We start from the raw sequence: 18,159 nt of genomic DNA on the forward strand, positions 1-18,159 counted from the left end.
AAAATTGAATTTGTTATCAAGATTTTACAAATCAGGATATTGTACATGAATATACTCCGTCATTTCTGGAAAAATCAGAAAATCTAGCAACACTAGGTCTAATTCTTGCCCGATAGCAAGGGACCCTGATAGCAGATAAGCGGCCCTGCCTTCGGAGCTCTCTCCAGTTCGCCTCCCCCCAGTTACAGTGCCTGTCAGGCCCCATTAGCTCTTTGAGTTTGCTATCGTAAGAATAAAGGAAGGAGCGCACAGGATAAAAACCCATCGGCTGGGTCTATTCGTTTTTTCCTAGAGAAAAAAAAAATGTTTCCTGGTTGTCCTTTCGAATATAGTCTCACAGAGAAGCTCACAGAAGCAGCCCACCTTTCTAGCCCACAAACTTCCCACAAGCCGTGAAAGTCGCACCGGCTCTTGCACCCAGATCGGTTTCTCCCGGGTCTTTGGCTCAGGGCCCCCGCCCCTACATTGGCTTTTCCCTTCCTCCGCCACCTCCGCGCTCCGAAGCCTAGGGCGGGTCGCGGGTCCCGGCCCCCAGCCCCCAGCCCCCAGCCCCCAGCCCCCAGCCGCTGCTCTTTGCCCCGGGCCAGGGCGCTCGGGCTCGCCCACGGCGGCACTGAGCATGCTCAGAGGCGGCCGCGGGGGCAGGTTTGCTTCGCAAGCGCTCGCACTCGGCGGCGGGCGGGCGCGCGGCTGCAGCTGGAGCTCCAGCGCCCGGAGTTGGAGTTGCCGGGAGTTTCCCCCCAACCCCTCCCTTTTCGCGCGCGGCAGCAGGAGCCGGCGCGGGAGCCGCGAGCGGCGGCGAGCCAGCACCCGGGCCGGCTAAGCCTTGTCCGGAGCCCGGAGCCCCGCGCGGGGCAGCCCCCCGGGGAGGAGCCTCGTGCGCTGGGACGCGTGCCGCGCACTGGCACGGCTGGGGCGCGAGCCAGGCTGCACGGTAGGACCGGGGCGAGGGGAGCCAGGCGGTCAGGGCGGAGGCCAAGCCCGGGAGATGCGGTTGCAGCCGCCACGGCTGTTGGGGCGCCTGGCGCTCCGTCCGAGGCGGGTGGCTGTGAGGCCAGGGGAGTAGGCAGGCGCCCAGAGAGATTCTTCCAAGTTGGCGGGTGGCGGGAGAGGGGGCCGCGCGCCCCGGCGCAGCTGCTTTGTGCGCGCAGAGAGGGACTCGTGTCCCTGGTTCTCTCCAACCCTGGGACCCGTTGTGCGGGCAGTATTGGGCAAGCCACGGAACGGAGCGATTTCCTCCGAGAAAGTTGAGGATGGAGCCTTTTTTTTCCGCACCGTCCCCGCGATGGGATGGGCACCGAGAATGCCGCCCCGAGGCTCCCAGTGTGGGGGAACTCGGGGTCGCTGCGCCTCTAGCTTGAGCGCAGAAATCCGCGAATCATTCCGATCTTCGCGAACTCTGGCATCTTCTAGGAAAATCATTATTGCCAAAACTGAGGCGAGCTTTTCTGGCGGGCACGGCACCCTGCCCCCAGGGCGCTGGCCCTGGGCGATGCCCCCTTTCCGATCTCAGTCTTGGTCAAGGGCGCCAGGTTCCGAATTCGCGCTTGCCGTGCACGCCAGCATCGAGCCTCACCAACACCGCCGGGCAACGTGGCTGGAGTAGGTGGGTGGCTGGATTTTCCCTCCAGCCTTTCCTCAGGTTTACAACACCCCGCCACCTCACCACCCCACCCTGTTCGTCTTCACAGAGGACAGGACCTGCAGGTGGAGAATTTGGAAAGACATCTTGTTCTTTAGGAGAAAGTCCCCGGGGTGTATCTGCCTTTGATTCTGGCCCCAGGATTTCATAACGAACCTTCTTCTCCCCTTCCTATTACGCTTCCCTAGGGCCTGGGTGGGAGAGAATAGGGTCGGTAGGTCCGCAGGAACTTCCACCTCATTCCACCCTCTCCTAAGATTGCCTTTCGGGCGACCCCAGGACCCTGGAACTGGCATTGTGCGGATTGTAAGGGTGTAGAGGATGCCGACGAATTTTTCCTGGCTCCACTTTTTTCACTTCTTGTTTTGAGTTTTGGGGTTTTGCCTGCACACTAGTCAGAGCTGCGCACTAGTCAGAGCCACCCTGGGGGTGGAGGAGCTTCAGCCGAGGCTGTGAGCCGCTGTTCGTCTCAGAGGCTGCTAGTGGGAATCGGTCCAGAAATGATTATGCAGGCTAGAAATATGCCTCTCTTTTTTTTCTTTTTTGGCTGAACACCTTGGCTGTTGGGTTTGTGTGTTACGTTCTTAAAGGGACACCCTCACACTGCTCAAGTGCCAGGATTTAGGGGCTCACCATTCTGCTGCCTGTTTTTCTCTTTGCTTTTTCCTTGAGGGTAGTCTGCTTTGGGGCAGATTTCTAGATGTGCGAATCACATAATGTGGATACACTACACAGTTCTGGAGTCAGACAGACTTGAGGTCAAGTTTCAGCTTTACAGCTGATGACAGTGCTGATGGACAAATGATTAGTCACTCCGAACTTCAGTTTTCTCTTCTGTCAAATGGAGATAATCGTGGACTTACCTCCCTCCATTGCAGGGTTGTTGTAAACTCAGACGAGATAATGAAAATGAAAAGTGCTAAGAAAACTTTAAAAGCACCATTCAGGTCCTAGATATTGTCTCTGTGCTCTTTACTCAGTTGTTTTGAATGAGCTAATTCTTAATTATAACAAGACATCTAGGTCTTCTCTCTGTCCACTCCTCACCAAGTGGTTTAGTTGCTTGGGCCTTTGGAAGCATCTGTTTACCCATTTTCTTTCTCTATCCTCAAATCCATCTCTTTTGATTTTAAGAATTGGGGCTCCAGTCCTCATATTTATCTGAGGAAGGCAGCATGATGTAGATTAGGAGATGACTGGGGTCATCAACAATTAGGGTCCTAGGCCCCAGAATTGGCACGGTCAGAAAGGCCTTAGTTTGAAACTCAAGGCTGATGAAGAAGTCAGCAGAGCCTGGAATGGAGCTCTGACTTGACCTCTAATAGTGACCTTGAACTAAGGACTCAACTCCTAATCTGTGAAATCAGTCTATGAAGATTAAAAGCCAATATCAATTGAAGGCAAGAACAGGTGAGATTATCACTCAGTTAAAAAGGGTTCACACAGGCTCCTGAGCCACCCCAGGTGCAGCATCTTCCCTAATCTTAGGGCAGTGGTTCTCAGATCAGAATCATCTGGAGGGCTTGTTAAATCACAAACCGTTGGGCTATACTGCCAGAGTCTCTGATTCTCCAGGTCTAGGGTGGAGGCCCAAGAATTTGCATTTCTGACTAGTTCCAGATGATGCTAATGCTGCTACAGACCATGCCTATAGAATCACCAACTTATGGGGTGGGAGATAGTAAGAGAGATGAAGTTTGTTGTGAAATGCCATTATTTTACTAGCTCATATACAGAGACAAGGTTTCTTTGGGGGTGTGTTGGGAAGTCTCCTTAGGCATTTTATGTTCCAATGCCTGTGCCACTTACCATTATCTAGGTTTAATAATTCTGATTGCTCTTCAAATGGATGAATTTTACAAAGAGGTAGGATTCCCCCTTCTTTTCATACTGTAAAATATGTAGTCTCAGGTTTTAGATCACCCTTGGGTAGTGCCGGATTGGTGACCTTTATAATTTATAAAAATCTAAAAACTACCCCATTTCCTTTTTTGGAGAAACCTCAGACATTTGTGGAAAGGAGGTTACATACAGTTCTGACAGCTTGAACCTTAAGGTTGGAGGACAGAATAGATCACCTAGGGAACAAGTTTAAGAAGAATTTGCAGTGGTGTCTTTTCCGAATGGACAGCTTACCCAGGCCCTGGAAGGAAGGAGCATGAAGTACACCCCACGACAAATGTCCCATGGTGGTTAGACCTGGCAAAGCCCTTTCATTCCTTCTGGAGAATGGTAGTGGCATTGGCAGTGGCTGAGACCCTCTCTTCGTCTCTAAGAGGGTAGAAGGCTGGCTTTCAGGGGCAGCTGATCAGTATTAGTGTGGTGTCCTGTGTAACCTAGCTTGTAATGAAGCACTATTGGGACCTAAACCAATCTTAAGCTCTTTTCCTTTTCCCCCACGCCATAGTCCTGTGCTGTGAGCTCACCATGACTTCCTATGACCTAGACTGTGGCCTTGAATTTTGACTGCTTTGCATAAGAGAGGCTGTGGGAGCCTGCTTGAGTCAGGAGGGTTCCTGCAATAACATCCTAAGGAAGAAATAAAGTTTACATAATGTAGCGCCCAAATCAATTAGGTATAAGAGGAGGTCAGTCAGTGCCTTAACTAGTTCTTGTGTTGCTAGGCCAAATGGGATCCCAGCTCACTGTCATGCTTTATCTCAGCTGTCCATTTGTGCTTTGTTTTAGTTTTAAAATGATTAGCACTAGAGAAACCTATCAGTAAATCAGAAACCTTTAAAAAACTCAAGTGTACACTTAGTGTTTTAGTAGATAAAACTTCCAGGCCCAAACCTGTCTTCCTGACAGCAATCAGCACTTGGTGAAGGAACAGCCTCTGGTTGTCACTCTTAAGATTCATTAGCTAATTTCAATGGTTTTTCCCACTTAGTATAAGTAGGGAACATTTCTATTTTAAAATTTCTTCCCATAACCTGATGTTTATATTTTGGGTATTACCCCTGCTTTGAGGGCAGCCTCTTATCACTGTTGTTCACTTTTCTCAGTACATGGTATCTTTGCTCCCTTTAATAAGTCTGTTGTGAGACGGTCATTATGACACTTTATTTCTTTTTGGTCTTTAGGACCGTTATTACTGAGTCACAGAGAGTCAGGGCCCATTCCTAGAGCATTATTCTGTATGTTCCTAGAGGGTGCTTTTAAACTAAAACACTAGTTATACTGCACTAGCTCATTTCTAAGATACATTCTTTTTCTGATTTCAGAAGCCCAGATGGATCTTAAAAATTATGAACACATTTAGGCCAGGCGCTGTGGCTCACACCTGTAATCCCAGCGCTTTGGGAGGCTGAGGCGGGTGGATCACCTGAGGTCAGGAGTTCAAGAGCAGCCTGACCAACATGGTGAAACCCTGTCTCTACTAAAAATACAAAAACAAAGTAGCTGGATGTGGTGGTGGGCACCTGTAATACCAGCTACTCGGGAGGCTGAGGCAAGAGAATTGCTTGAATCTGGGAGATGAAGGTTGCAGTGAGCCGAGATCGTGCCATTGCACTCCAGCCTGGGCAACAAGAGTGAATCTCCATCTCAAAATTAAAAAAAAAAAGTATGAACGCATTTAATGTGCAGTTTTTTTTTTCTTCTGTAACCTAGTATGTTAGTGTAGTGACTATCAATTGATGACATCCTCAAACAAAGCAAGGTTAGTTCCTTATTCTGGTAGAAAATATGGTTTCTACTCAATGCTGTCCAGCTGATAGAATTGCTGAGCAGTTAGCTCAGCAGTTCCGAGAATATGTTGGGTAAAATGTTGTTGGGGTGGGTATTAATCAGTGTGCTCTTATAAAGGGCAAATCCATTTGGGAAGCCCTGCCTATTATTTTTTTTCCTCTTGTAGAGATTCTCAACATGGGCATCATTATATCAAAGACTATGAGAAGTACTATAGTTAACTATATCAACAACAAAAACTTGGTTACATTTATTCAAGCCAGCGTTTCCCAGAATACAGAATTTTCTGAGGTTATATATGTATCTTTTAGGACTCCATTACTGAGTTAGCACAAACCACAATTTTAATATGTGATTTAATATTGTGGGTGGGATAGTTTCACCTAGTATATCCCGAAAATATAGGGACATTCATTAAGTATGGCTATTAATTAATTAACTCTATAAGTGGTTACTTATTTTTTATTTCAGAGTAGTGAAGAACATTTTAAGCTGTGGTGGCTAAGAAAGTCTCCACGAAGGAGCTGGACTGTGATAATATAAATGGTAGGTAGCACTCTTTGATAGATAAGGGACATTTTAGGTTGGAGGGATAATGAAGCAGGAGTAAAGACTTGCATTTGTGCCTGCATATAAATAATTTTCAGAGCATACAACAAAATGGATTGTGCCCAGCACAGTGTGAGATTTACTGAATCTGTGGTGGTGGTCAAAGAACCTATTAAGCCCAGGCTTGGTTGCTCATGCCTGTAATGCCGGCAGGTCAAGGCTGCAGTGAGCCCTGATCGTGCCACTGCACTCCAGCCTGGGCAACAGAGTAATATCCTGTCCCAAAAACAAAACAAAAAGTTTTTTGATTCTGTAAATTCGTCAAAGTAGCAGACGAGTTATAGAGAGGACTGGACAGCTGGTTGCAGGAGTGGAGGCGCAACACTCAGGATGGAAGCAGTCAGGGGTGCCTGGAACTGGACGGGGGCATGGAAGTGTTCCTGTGCCATTAGTCATTAGGGGGATGCAAATCAAAACCACAGTGAGATGCCACTTCACACCCACCAGGATGGCCAGGTGGAGAATGTGGAGAAATTGGAAGCTTCCTACATTAGATTGCTGGTGAATATGTAAAACCGAACAGCCACTTGGGAAAACAGTTTGGCAGTTCCTCAAAATGTTAAATATTGGCTTCCTAATGACCAATTCCCCTCCAAGATAGATACACAAGAGAACTGAAAACATGTTCATGAAAATATGAATATTCATAGCAGCCTTATTCCTTTTTTTTTTTTTTTTTTTTTTGAGGCAGAGTCTCATTCTGTCTCCCAGGCTGAAGTGCAGTGGCACAATTTCACCTCACTGCAGCCTCGACCTCCCAGGCTCAAGCAATCCTCCCATCTTGGGTTCCCAAGCAGCTGGGACTACAGGCACGTGCCACCACCTCCAGTTAATTTTTTTATTTTTTGTAGAGATAGAGTTTAATCATGTTGCCCAGGCTGATATCGAACTCCTGGGCTCAAGCAATCCATCTGCCTTGACCTCTGGGATTACAGGCATGAGCTACTGCGCCTGGCCAGCAGCCTTATTCTTAATAGCCCTAAAGTGGAAACAACCCAAATATCCATCGGCTGCTGAATGGATAAACAAAATGTGGTACATCCATGCAAGGAAAACTGTTCAAACATAGAAAGGAACAAAATGTTGATTCATGCTACAACACTGATGTACCTTGAAAACATGCTATGTGAAAGAAGCCAGATACAAATGACCACGTATTGCATGATTCCATTATGAAGTGTACGGAATAGGAAAATTCACAGTGACAGAAGTAGATTAGTGGTTGCCAGGGGTTGGAAGAGGGAGAAATGGGGAGAGACTGTTGATGGATCTGAGGTTTCTTTTTGGGGTGATGAAAATGTTCAGTAATTAGATAGGGTGATGATGGCACAATTTTTTGGATACACTGAAAACTACGGAGTTGCACACTTTAAAAGAGTGAATTTTATGGTGTATGGATTATTAAATTTTTTAAAATAGGAAGAAGGTAGTTGGATCCAAAGGAGAGTTTTTTGTTTTTTGTTTTTTTAAAAAAAATGATGAGACAACTCCAGAAATAGGGTTTCAGTTTCAGGTTAAATTTTCTGCTATTGGGAAAAAATATCTGGATTATTCATTTCTCCTTGTTTGTCTTTGGCTTTCTAGAATGCTCTTGTTACTCTCTCATTCGAAAGTTTACTACCTGAATTAAAAGGGTTTTGTTCCAAGTTGCTCCTGAGTCAGTGGGATCGTTTTCATGGCAAGTGCCTTGTCATCTTCATATCTGAGTGTGTTTCTGGATTTTCCTCCAGAGACAAATTCCCTGTTCAGGCTTCCTTGTGATCCACCAGAGGGCATGCTGACTCTGCAGTTTCAGTTTAGCTTCCCCCTTAAGATCTGACTGTGATAGACATTTTAGTGTCATCTTCTAATTTGTTTGTAGAGCTCTGTCAAGACTGCCTCCTCCCTCTTTTTAAAAAATCTCTATTTAAAGAGGGTTCATGTGGTGGTCAGCATTACGTGAACATCAACGTATTTGGGTCCAAGAGGCATGATACTAAATGAGGTTTAACACCGCTGTAGCTGACACAGTTGGCCCTTGGGTAGACATTCTTCTCTCTTTAACAGTGTGGTGCCACAGTGCCTCTTGAGATTTTGTTAGAATGCTGGTTCTGATTCAGTAGGTCTGGGATGGGGCCTGAGATTCTGCACTTCTAACAAGCTCTCCCTGATGCAGATGCTGCTGTCGAGTGAATCATACTTTGAGTAGAAGCTGATACAGTTTAGAGAAGATGGCTTCAGAATGGGACAGGGCCGAGTGTGAAACATAGCTCTACCATTACCGTGTGCGTGACCCTGCGCAAGTTAATTAACATCTGCGCCACAGTTTCTTATCTGTACGATCAGAGTAAGACTGAGCAGGTAGAAGTGTGCCTAGCATCATGTGCCTGAAATGCTAAATGTTATTGACCTTCTCCTGCCCACAAAGATCAATAATTCTATGGTAAGGAGTAAGGAACAAAATACATGACTGTGATTCTCCCACCTGGAGCCTGTGCCCCTTGCCCTCACCAGCCTCTGCGTCCTCTGTTGCTTTTGGGACTGGCACTAATCCCCACTGGCTTGCCTTCTTATGGGATTGGCATGAGGACGTTATGAGCTGTAAGATGAAGCACCTCTGTAAAGTATATGTTATTACTCTACAGTGCTGGCTTGGGGAATTACATCCTCATAGGTTACCCAAGGTGAGTTGGTGGCTTGTTAAATTTGTTCTGTTTCTGTTTCCTTTATCATCATTTGAAGTGGAAGGAAATAGGAGATTGTGTTTACATTTCAATTAAGTTGATGGATCCTCTTTCTTCTGGGAAACAATACGTACAAATAGTTTTTAAGAATTAAACTAACAAAGCCACAAGTGCAATAAATCAAACTAGTTTCCAGTCTTCACAGCCTGATGCTTATTGCTTTCCTAAGGGTAGTAATTGTACCCTTTGAGACCCTGTTCCACCTTCTTGTTTGACTCTTGCATGGATTGTCAGGTTGGGGTCTTTAACGCCTGATGACTTTGAAGAGTGAGATTGTTTACTTTGTTACAATGCCAGGGCAGAGCATTTGAACTGCTGTTGCATCGACATCAGGTAATCAAAGATAAGATATTTGGGTTGAAGCCTAATACACTAGGCTTCACTGGGACTCACTGCCCTTCTGGAAGGTAGAGGTGGCCGTGTCATTTGGAAGTGAGAATTATCTGATTCCTCTGGCAGGTGAATATGTGTGCTGCAGTCTAGTCACTTTCCATAACCGCTGTCTGGTGACTAAGCTTGGTCAGATAGGGCGTATATCAGTGAGCTGTTTTTTGTTTGTAGGCTGCCTAGAAATATGTTGACTTTGTACAGTCTAAGCTGAAAGCCAGCAGTAACTGGTGGTTAAGAAGTTAATATTATTCTTGAAAAATTTAATCTACCCTATCATTAAAGAGCAATAAGGAAGCAGTCCTGCTGCTGAGAAGGAGCTGGGAATATGAAGCTGGGTGTTCCTGAAGCAAGTTGTTTTAAGATTAAATCCTTATCCACTATAACAATATATATTTTTTATTTATTTTTATTTATTTATTTATTTATTTATTTATTTATTTATTTATTTGAGATGGAGTTTTGCTCTTGTTGCCCAGGCTGGAGTGGAATGGCACGATCACATGCTCACTCTGCCTCCCGGGGTCAAGAGATTCTCCTGCCTCAGCCTCCTGAGTAGCTGGGATTATAGGCGCCCACCACCACTGCCCAGCTAATTTTTTGTATTTTTAGTAGAGACTGGGTTTCACCATGTTGGCCAGGCTGGTCTCGAACTCCTGACCTAGGTGATCCACCCACCTCGGCCTCCCAAAGTGCTGGGATTACAGGCGTGAGCCACCGTGCCTGGCCCCGTTTTTTCTTTTTAAACTGTCTACCTTGAATATAGGAAGTTGGCACTTATATAAGGAGCTTAAAGCTAATAAAGTAGACATTTCTCCCAATTTCACTACTGAGAAATGAGACTTCAGATCCTTTTTTGTCATTGCCAACCACATACTTACTGGTCTATCTAATAGTTGATTTTAAAAGATGGAAGAGGAATCTTGAACGAAGACATTGACTTTAGGGACAGCCTTTGCTTTCAATCCCCACTGGATTGTGAACTCCTTCAAAGACAAGGATCTTCATTTTTGTATCCCAGAGGATACAAACTATGCGTGTCTGTCATACAGTAGAGAATCAATAAACATATGTTGAGCTGCTTTTCTTCTGTGATTCCCCTTCACTATCTAGTCTATTATTTTTTGTTTCTTTATCAGAGAGAAACCAACTCCATGACATAAAAATAATAAATTTTTATTTAACACTACCTATACATTATCATATGCTAACATAATACATGGTTCTAAGCACTTTACGAATGTTGATTCCTTTAATCCTACAACACACTCTCAGAGGTAGGTACTGTTACTTATCTCTATTTTACACTTGAAAAGACTGAGATAGAGAAAGGTGAAGTGACTTCTGTCTAAGGTCCTGCAGTACTATGTAGCAGCCTCAGTAGACTTTAGCTCTCAAATATTACCCTCTTTTCCTGAGTTGCAGAGAAATGAGAGCAGACGTGCCTTTCCACCTTCAATTCTAACCACCTCCCTTGTCCTCTGCCTCCTTTCTGACCACCCCCAAGTTCCAGAATAATGTGACTTGAGTTTGGAAAATAAAGTTACAGGTGTAAAACATGGCTCATTCATATGGCCCCAGGCTGGGAGTGAGGCCATTCACACAGGAGCCATTTAGGTTGAACTGTATGACCTTTGCAAGGCTGTGACCTCTAGCCCTAGGCCTCTGAGTTTGTCAGGTCACCATATGCCCCAGGTCGGTGCCTCTAAACCTTTATGTACATGTGGTCACCTGGGTATCCCGTTAAGATACAGATTCTGGCTAGGCGCAGTGGCTCACGCCTGTAATCCTAGCACTTTGGGAGGCCGAGGCGGGCAGATCACTTGAGGGCAAGAGTTCAAGACCAGCCTGGCCAACATGGTGAAATCCTGTCTCTACTAAAAAAAAAAAAAAACAATTAGCCGGGCATGGTGGCAGGCGCCTGTAATCCCAGCTACTCGGGAGGCTGAGGCATGAGAATTGCTCGAACCCAGGAGGCAGGGGTTGCAGTGAACTGAGATCGCGCCACTGCACTCCAGCCTGGGCAACAGAGCGAGACTCCGTCTCAAAAAAGAAAAAAAAAGATGCAGATTCTGATTCACTGGGTCTGGGGTGGGTCTTGGGATTCTGCGTTTCTGACAGCATTCCAGGAAATGAAGAGGGCTAATCCTTGGGCCAATGCTGTAGAGGAGCCGAGTCTGCATGGGTCCAGCCTTAGTATTTCAAGCACTTTCTTGCTTGAAGAAGGCCTAATTCCTAACCTGGGACCCAGAGACATAAGATATCCAGAGAGATAAGCGTCAAGAAACTGCAATTTATACAAAGACAGTCAGAAAGCAGCTGAAGACAGAATGAGAGAGAAACTAAGTAAAAGAAACTTGATGCCTCCAAAATGAAGAGTATGCCTCATTTCCATATGTGAACTGAAAAGCTCTCCACTTTTGAAATAAAGGCTTACTATAGAGCAGCCCTGGTAATAGAACTACAAGACTTATAACTTCCTGTTTGAGTTGAAATGAAAACTCATAAAGAATCTATGCTATTAACCCCCTAATTTATACTTTTGTATTCTTTTATGTTGTATTTTGTATTTTATGTTGGACTTCTTTTTTAAAATTTTGTATTTATTTTTAATTGAAAAATAATTGTGTATACTTATTGTTGTACAACATGATGTTTTGATATATGTATATGTTGTAGAATGACTAAATCAAGCTAGTTAACATATGCATTACCTCCTATACTTATCATTTATTTGTGGTGAGAACATTTAAAATCTACTCTGTTAGCAATTTTGAAGTATAGAATACACTATGTCAACTATAATCATGGTGTTGTACAGTAGCTCTAAATGTATTCATTTCTCCTATCTAACTGAAAATCTGTATCTTTTGACCAACATCTCCCTGGTCCCTCCATCTCCTCCCCTGGTAACTACCATTATTTTTTTTTCTTTTTTTTTAAAAAAAGCTTTTAGTTTCGAGGGTACACGTGTAGGTTTGTTATATAGATAAACACAAGTCATGGGACTGTGTTGTACAGATTATTTTGTCATCCACGTACTGAGCCTAGTGCCCAATAGTTATTTTTTCTGCTCTTCTCCCTCCTCCTACCCTCTGCCATCAAGTTGGACTAATGTCTGTTGTTCTCTTCTTTGTAACAACCACTCTAATCTCTGCTTCTAAGGGTTCCTATGTCTGACTTCTTTCCCTTGATTTTGTGAGATTCATCCACGTTGTGTATGCAGCAGTAGTTTATTTATTTTCATTATTGGATAGTATTCCTTTGTGTGAACATAAATTGCTGATGGCAGATGTTTGAATTGTTTCCAGTTTTTGAGTATTATGAATAATGCTGTTGTGAACATTTATGTGTATGTCTTTTGATGAACGTGGGTTTGCTTTTCTGATCGTGGGTGTGTGTCTACAACTGCTGATTTCTAAGATGTGAATATGTTCAGCTTTAGTGAGTACAGCCAGTTCTCCAGTGTGGCTCTTCACACTCCTATCAGGTATGAATAAGAGTTCCATTGTTCCACATTCTTGCCAACACTTAGTTTGATAAGTCATTTTCATTTTAGCCATTCTGATGTTTGTATGGGGGTCTGTCATTATGATTTTAGCTTATCTTTCACTTATCACCATTTGAAGTTTAGTATCTTTCCGTGCCTCTTGTTTATGTTTCAGTTGTGTGTGTGAGTGTGTGTGTGTGTGTGTGTTCGTATTTTTAAAAACACAATGAAAGTTCCACAGAACATTTGTCAAAAGTCTTGAAATCTGTAGTCATGGGGGTTACCTGTCACTGATATCTGATTTTATCCTCAGATGTTTCTGGGGAAGGAGGACATGAAGTGGTATATAGAGGTATAAAACCCTTTAGCAAGGAGACTTGCTGAAAAGTTGGAGCCAGCATAGATGGCCCAGGGCAATTGTAAAGTCAGAGACCACTTGAAAGCGTAAAACCATTTGATCTCCAGATGAGTTTGCCTTTTGTAGAAGTCCCTCTGGAAGATAGTAAACCACCTTAAAAAGTATTGCTGAAAACATTTTTTGGAATTGCTCTAAGCATACATACTTTTGGATACTTTAGGTCCTTTTAAAATGACCTTTGAGCATGTACAGTGATTTTGGGAAATAGCAAGACTTCTCAGAGCCCAGTCGCACTGGAAGGAAGGACTAATGCCATGGGTGACAGACAAACAAAAAACCCTAAGCATTATTTATAACACTTGCCTGTAAAGGAATGCAACTTCCTTTCTTGAGTGAAGACTGAAGACATTAGCAGGGAGGGAGAAGATGCCATTTGAATGATGTCTTTTAATCTGTTTTGAGTATTATCATTATACAGATGAAAAGTCAGGTTTAGAGAGCAAAAGAGAACATGATTTAAAAGTCAAACCTTACTGTCTTGCCTTTTCCTTTCCCTACCCTGCCTCTCCTCTGACAAGTGTTGGAGGAATTAACAAAACTCTGTTGCAGCCAGAAAAACAAGTGCTGATAGTGAAGTTCTGGTTTCCATTCCTGTCCTATATCAGAGTCCCAGGAGCTCTCCGGGCCTCTGTCAAATGGGGCTCTGTGGAGACAGGAGTCCTAGGTGGCCTGTGTCAGGCTTCAGGACACTCCTGTTTCCCAAACCTGGTTCCTGCGGTCCTGCTGATCTTTGGAGCTCTTCAGGGCCTTTCAGGGTCCTGCCACATTCTGCCAGGACTGTCTTACTGTAGGCTTTGCTGTGTCTGCTCCTTTTTCTTCCTGACTGGCAAATAGTTACCCAGAAAATACTTTAAAGACATGCTGATGAATAATGTCACTGTTGGAAATATATTCCATGTATATTCCGTGTAAAAAGCAGGTCTTTTTCAGGGTGGATACTTACATAAAATCTGACCAGTAGAGGAAGGGTATAGCTGATTTCTTTTTTTTTTTTTTTTAAGATGGAGTCTTGCTCTGTCACCCAGGCTGGAGTGCAGTGGCGCCATCTTGGCTCACTGCAAGCTCCACCTCCTGGGTTCACGCCATTCTCCTGCCTCAGCCTCCCGAGTAGCTGGGACTACAGGTGCCCGCCACCACGCCCGGCTAATTTTTTGTATATTTTTAGTAGAGACGGGGTTTCACCCTGTTAGCCAGGATGGTCTCGGTCTCCTGACTTCACGATCGGCCCGCCTCGGCCTCCCAGAGTGCTGGGATTACAGGCGTGAGCCACCGTGCCAGGCCAGCTGATTTCTTTAATGTTCATTTATTCCTGAACTTAAAATCTCCTATTAGTTTTCCCCAAGACCCAGTGGGTTAATGTTCTTTGGTGTACAGTAGAGACTTTCAGAAATTTTTCCTGAAAAGAATGCCCTGGGCAGGTAGCTTTCAGATAGACAATGGGGCATTTGGCTGCCCCAAGGGTCCAGAAGAAAGACATATGTGCTTGACCATCCCAGAGACCTGTTCTCACCCTTTTGGGATCACGGACCCCACCACACTAGCCCTCTTCCACTGACACTGGGAATGTTGTCTATAAGCTGAGGATGTAGAAAGCTGCAATCCACAACCTGTATTTTTTTTTTTTTTTTTTTTTTTAAGATAGAGTCTTGCTCTGTCGCCTAGGCTGGAGTGCAGTGGCACAATCTCGGCTCACTGTAACCTCCGCCTCCCGGGTTCAAGTGTTCTCCCGTCTCAGCCTCCTGAGTAGCTGGGATTATAGGCACACGCCACCATGTCCGGCTACTTTTTGTATTTTTTGTAGAGACGGGGTTTCACCATGTTGTCTGGGCTGGTCTCGAACTCCTGACCTCAGGTGATCCACCCACCTCAGCCTCCCAAAGTGCTGGGATTACAGGCGTGAGCCACCATGCCCAGCCCACAACCTGTTTTTCTGGCTCGAAGTAGTAGCAAAGAAACCTCTGTGTTTCTCCTGAGACTACATAGAAGAATGCTTTCTTCATTTGGTAGTTTCTTTATTTTTAACACCTATAATCCTGCACAGTCTTGGTTTTTACTGCAGAGTACTTGGCCGTGGGTAACCAGCTTGCTAAATTTCCTATACAGATTATAATTTTATTTTGTTCATTTTCACATAGTTTTCCCTGGATAAAATGAGGTAGCTGAGAAAAAAAAAATTCTGAGGACATTTTAATGAAAACTTTCTCTGGTAAGATATTCATTTTTATGCCACATTTAATTCCTGTAAAGAATTCCAGGTGTCACTAAGAAGCAGTTGAACCCAGTGGCTGTGAATATCTGGTGATCTAAACTCATTTTCTTATCAGATTATATTGTCCTATACACCTGTGTAGGTTGTACATGTCAGATCTGGGCTTGGCTGGTGGACGTTTGAACTTATTCACTTCCTGCCAAAAGAAAGAAACGTATAAATGGTGCTTTGTACTTTGAATTTCATGGTGTGCTGAGTAAACACAAAATATATATTGTGACAGGAGGAGTAAAGGACCGCCCACATCCTTATTTTTTGAGTGGGTGTAGCTAATGATTAGTTCCTGGATATGTAACCAGGATGTAGGTCAGGTCCCATTGTCATCTGCAGGAGAGGTACAGTAAGCACTGCCTCCCTATAGATGGCTGTGTTATCTCACAGGTACAACTGTCTAAAGTTCTTTTTATGAGAATTTTTTTTTTTTTTTTTTTGAGACAGAGTCTCACTCTTGTCACCCAAGCTGGAGTGCAATGGTGCGATCTTGGCTCACTGCAACATCCGCCTCCTGGGTTCAAGTGATTCTCCTGCCTCACCCTCCTGAGTAGCTGGGATTACAGGTGCACGCCCCCATGCCCAACTAATTTTTGTGTTTGTAGTAGAGATGGGGTTTTACTGTGTTGGCCAGGCAGGTCTCAAACTCCTGACTTCAGGTGATCTGCCCCCCTTGGCCTCCCAAAGTGCTGGGATTATAGGTGTGAGCCACCACACCCGGCCAAGAAGTTTTCTAAGAAGTTTTTAATAAGCTTCTTGGTTTAGGAATAAGGAGCTCACTTCAGTGAATATCTGAGGCTTCCTCTATGTGATATTGATTAAAATATTAATAGCTGTGCATATGTAGTGTGCTGGGCACTGTGCTAAGGACATTTTGTGGATTCTTTCAACTCTCTTAATTAGGTGCCGTTACTAGCCCTGTTTTACAGAGTCAGAAACCAAGGCTCAGAGGAGTTGTCCTTTGGTCCCAGGGTCACACATCCCATCCATGTGACTCCCAAGTTCAGGCTCTTGACCACTGCACTGTGCTGTACTGAGGCAGTGCGTGACTAGAGGGTATGGTCAGAACCTGGGGCCATTCTTGAGAAACTGGATTTCAAAGGAAAGAAGATCAGATGTTTATTAATAAGAAGTGCATCAGTATGAGCGACTCTGCATTTTAAATATGCTCAGCTTACGCGAGGGATGGGGAAATTGTAGCAGATTTTGAGAAGAAACAGGGTTTTGAAGGAGAGAAATGCCATTGACATTTAAAGGAGGGGAAAGATATTCAGCTTCATGTAAGGATGATGACCTACATCATGGAAAGGCCTCCACAGAGGGATATGGTTCTTGTGTGGGGGTGTTAGGGGGCAAGTTTACCTGGAACAACTCTTTCAGTAGGTTTAGTTGGTTTTTCTTTCAGTAAGTGTTTGGGTATTATTACCGGTACCTCCTTCCCCTGCCTTTATCAAAAGCAAACATACAGGGCCAAGCTTCTATGCAGCACCCTACTTCTTTCCTTGTCCGTTTCATGTCCGGGCTTGGAACAGGAGAAAGGACAGACAAAGATATTATAGTTTCTCTCCCCTTCCTCACATAGATGCTGTGTCATAGTGCTATTTTGGGGTGAAGGGACCCCAGGAAATTCCTGGTTTAAAATCCTGCAGGGCCATATACCTGCATTTTCTCAGGCACTTTTTTCATTTTGTTTTGTGTTAAACTTAGGTCTCTGTCTTTTCATTCATTCAGCAAAAGAGTCTACGTGTGTAACCGATTTTCATGGTGAGCAAAATCAGACAAGGTTTCTGCTTTTATAGAATGTTTTTAAAGGAGCTAAACTAATTGCATAAAATGTTACATGACAACTGTTGTAAGTGCTCCAGGCGGGTACATGTTTGAGGGAGTTTGGCCTAGTCAAATAAATTAGGGCAGTTTCCTAAGGAAGTCATGATGAGCTGAGATCTGAAGGATGGGTAGAGTTAAAGAGGGAGGGAGATGGCATTATGGAGGTGATGGAATGTGCAAAGGCCCTGAGGTAGGAAGGACCTTGGTATGAGCAAGGGGCAGAAGCCCTCTATGGCTGGAAGTGGAGGATAATGGGTATGAGAAAGTATTTTCTCAAGAGTCACCAGTGTTCCTAACATGGATTTGAAGTGATTAGATTGACAAGATTCATGTTTGTTGCAATAAAGGAAGTGGATGAAATGATTGTGGAAGTCCAAGAGAAGATACAGTGGACCAGTTTAGAAGTTTTTGCAGTAGTTTAGGAAGAAATGATGATAGTCTGACCAGGGTGGTAAAGATAGAGCGAACCGGGTGGAGGTATGGAGAAATAGAAAGAAGTGATATGACTGGATGTGGTAATGGGTTGAAAGTACAGGGTGAGAAACAGGGAGATGCCAGAGTTGGCTCTTCAGTCTCTAGCTTGCATGACTGTGTGATGGTGGTGTCATTGCATGGACCGTCATGCCTCCCCAGGTAGACTATAGTCAAGATCTTTTTCCGATTGAAGTTTGAATCCTCACAGTATTACTTATAATAGCCATTTAGGTACCTTTTGTTTGATGGATAGAGTAGGAGGAGTTTCTTTAGAAAAGTGGTGTGTGTGCTTGGTGGGAAACAGCAGTTAGTGTACTAATGAGTGTGGCTGGGGCAAGAGAAAAGATTCATAGTTGTAGTAGAACCCCCAATGCATTTCATCATATAGAGATGTGCCTGCAATTTTCAGGAAGCACTTACAAGTTATTTTGAACTTCTCAGCACTTAGAAATGTGTCTTTTTCCCTTTATGCTAGACTCAACCCTTCTGATCCTCTGTTTATCTATCTGTATGATGAGCCTAGTAACACTAACCTTCTGAGGTGTCTGTGAGGGTTATGTATTTAGTAACTTTGTGAAATGTGAAGGATTTTACATTGATCGAGGGACTCTGTGAATCTGTTCTTATGTTCTCCTGTTG

General features: G+C 44.2%; 1 protein-coding gene across 3 annotated transcripts in view; it reads left to right on the forward strand.

Annotated features, from left to right (window-relative positions):
* Nucleotides 1-654: 654 nt before the first annotated feature.
* STXBP6 (syntaxin binding protein 6) overlaps nucleotides 655-18,159 on the forward strand; it is a 238,706-nt gene continuing 221,201 nt past the window's right edge. For 2 of the 3 annotated variants that reach the window (XM_019010233.3, XM_055361146.1), the window contains exon 1: nucleotides 655-934. The gene's annotated coding sequence lies outside the window, so the exon portion shown is untranslated. Of the gene's footprint in view, nucleotides 935-5,802; nucleotides 5,879-18,159 lie in introns of those variants that run through there. The other variant, XM_055361144.2, reaches the window with a different exon arrangement.

Source organism: Gorilla gorilla, chromosome 15 (assembly GCF_029281585.2).
Source record: "Gorilla gorilla gorilla isolate KB3781 chromosome 15, NHGRI_mGorGor1-v2.1_pri, whole genome shotgun sequence".
In the NCBI taxonomy this organism is placed as follows: Eukaryota; Metazoa; Chordata; class Mammalia; order Primates; family Hominidae; genus Gorilla; species Gorilla gorilla.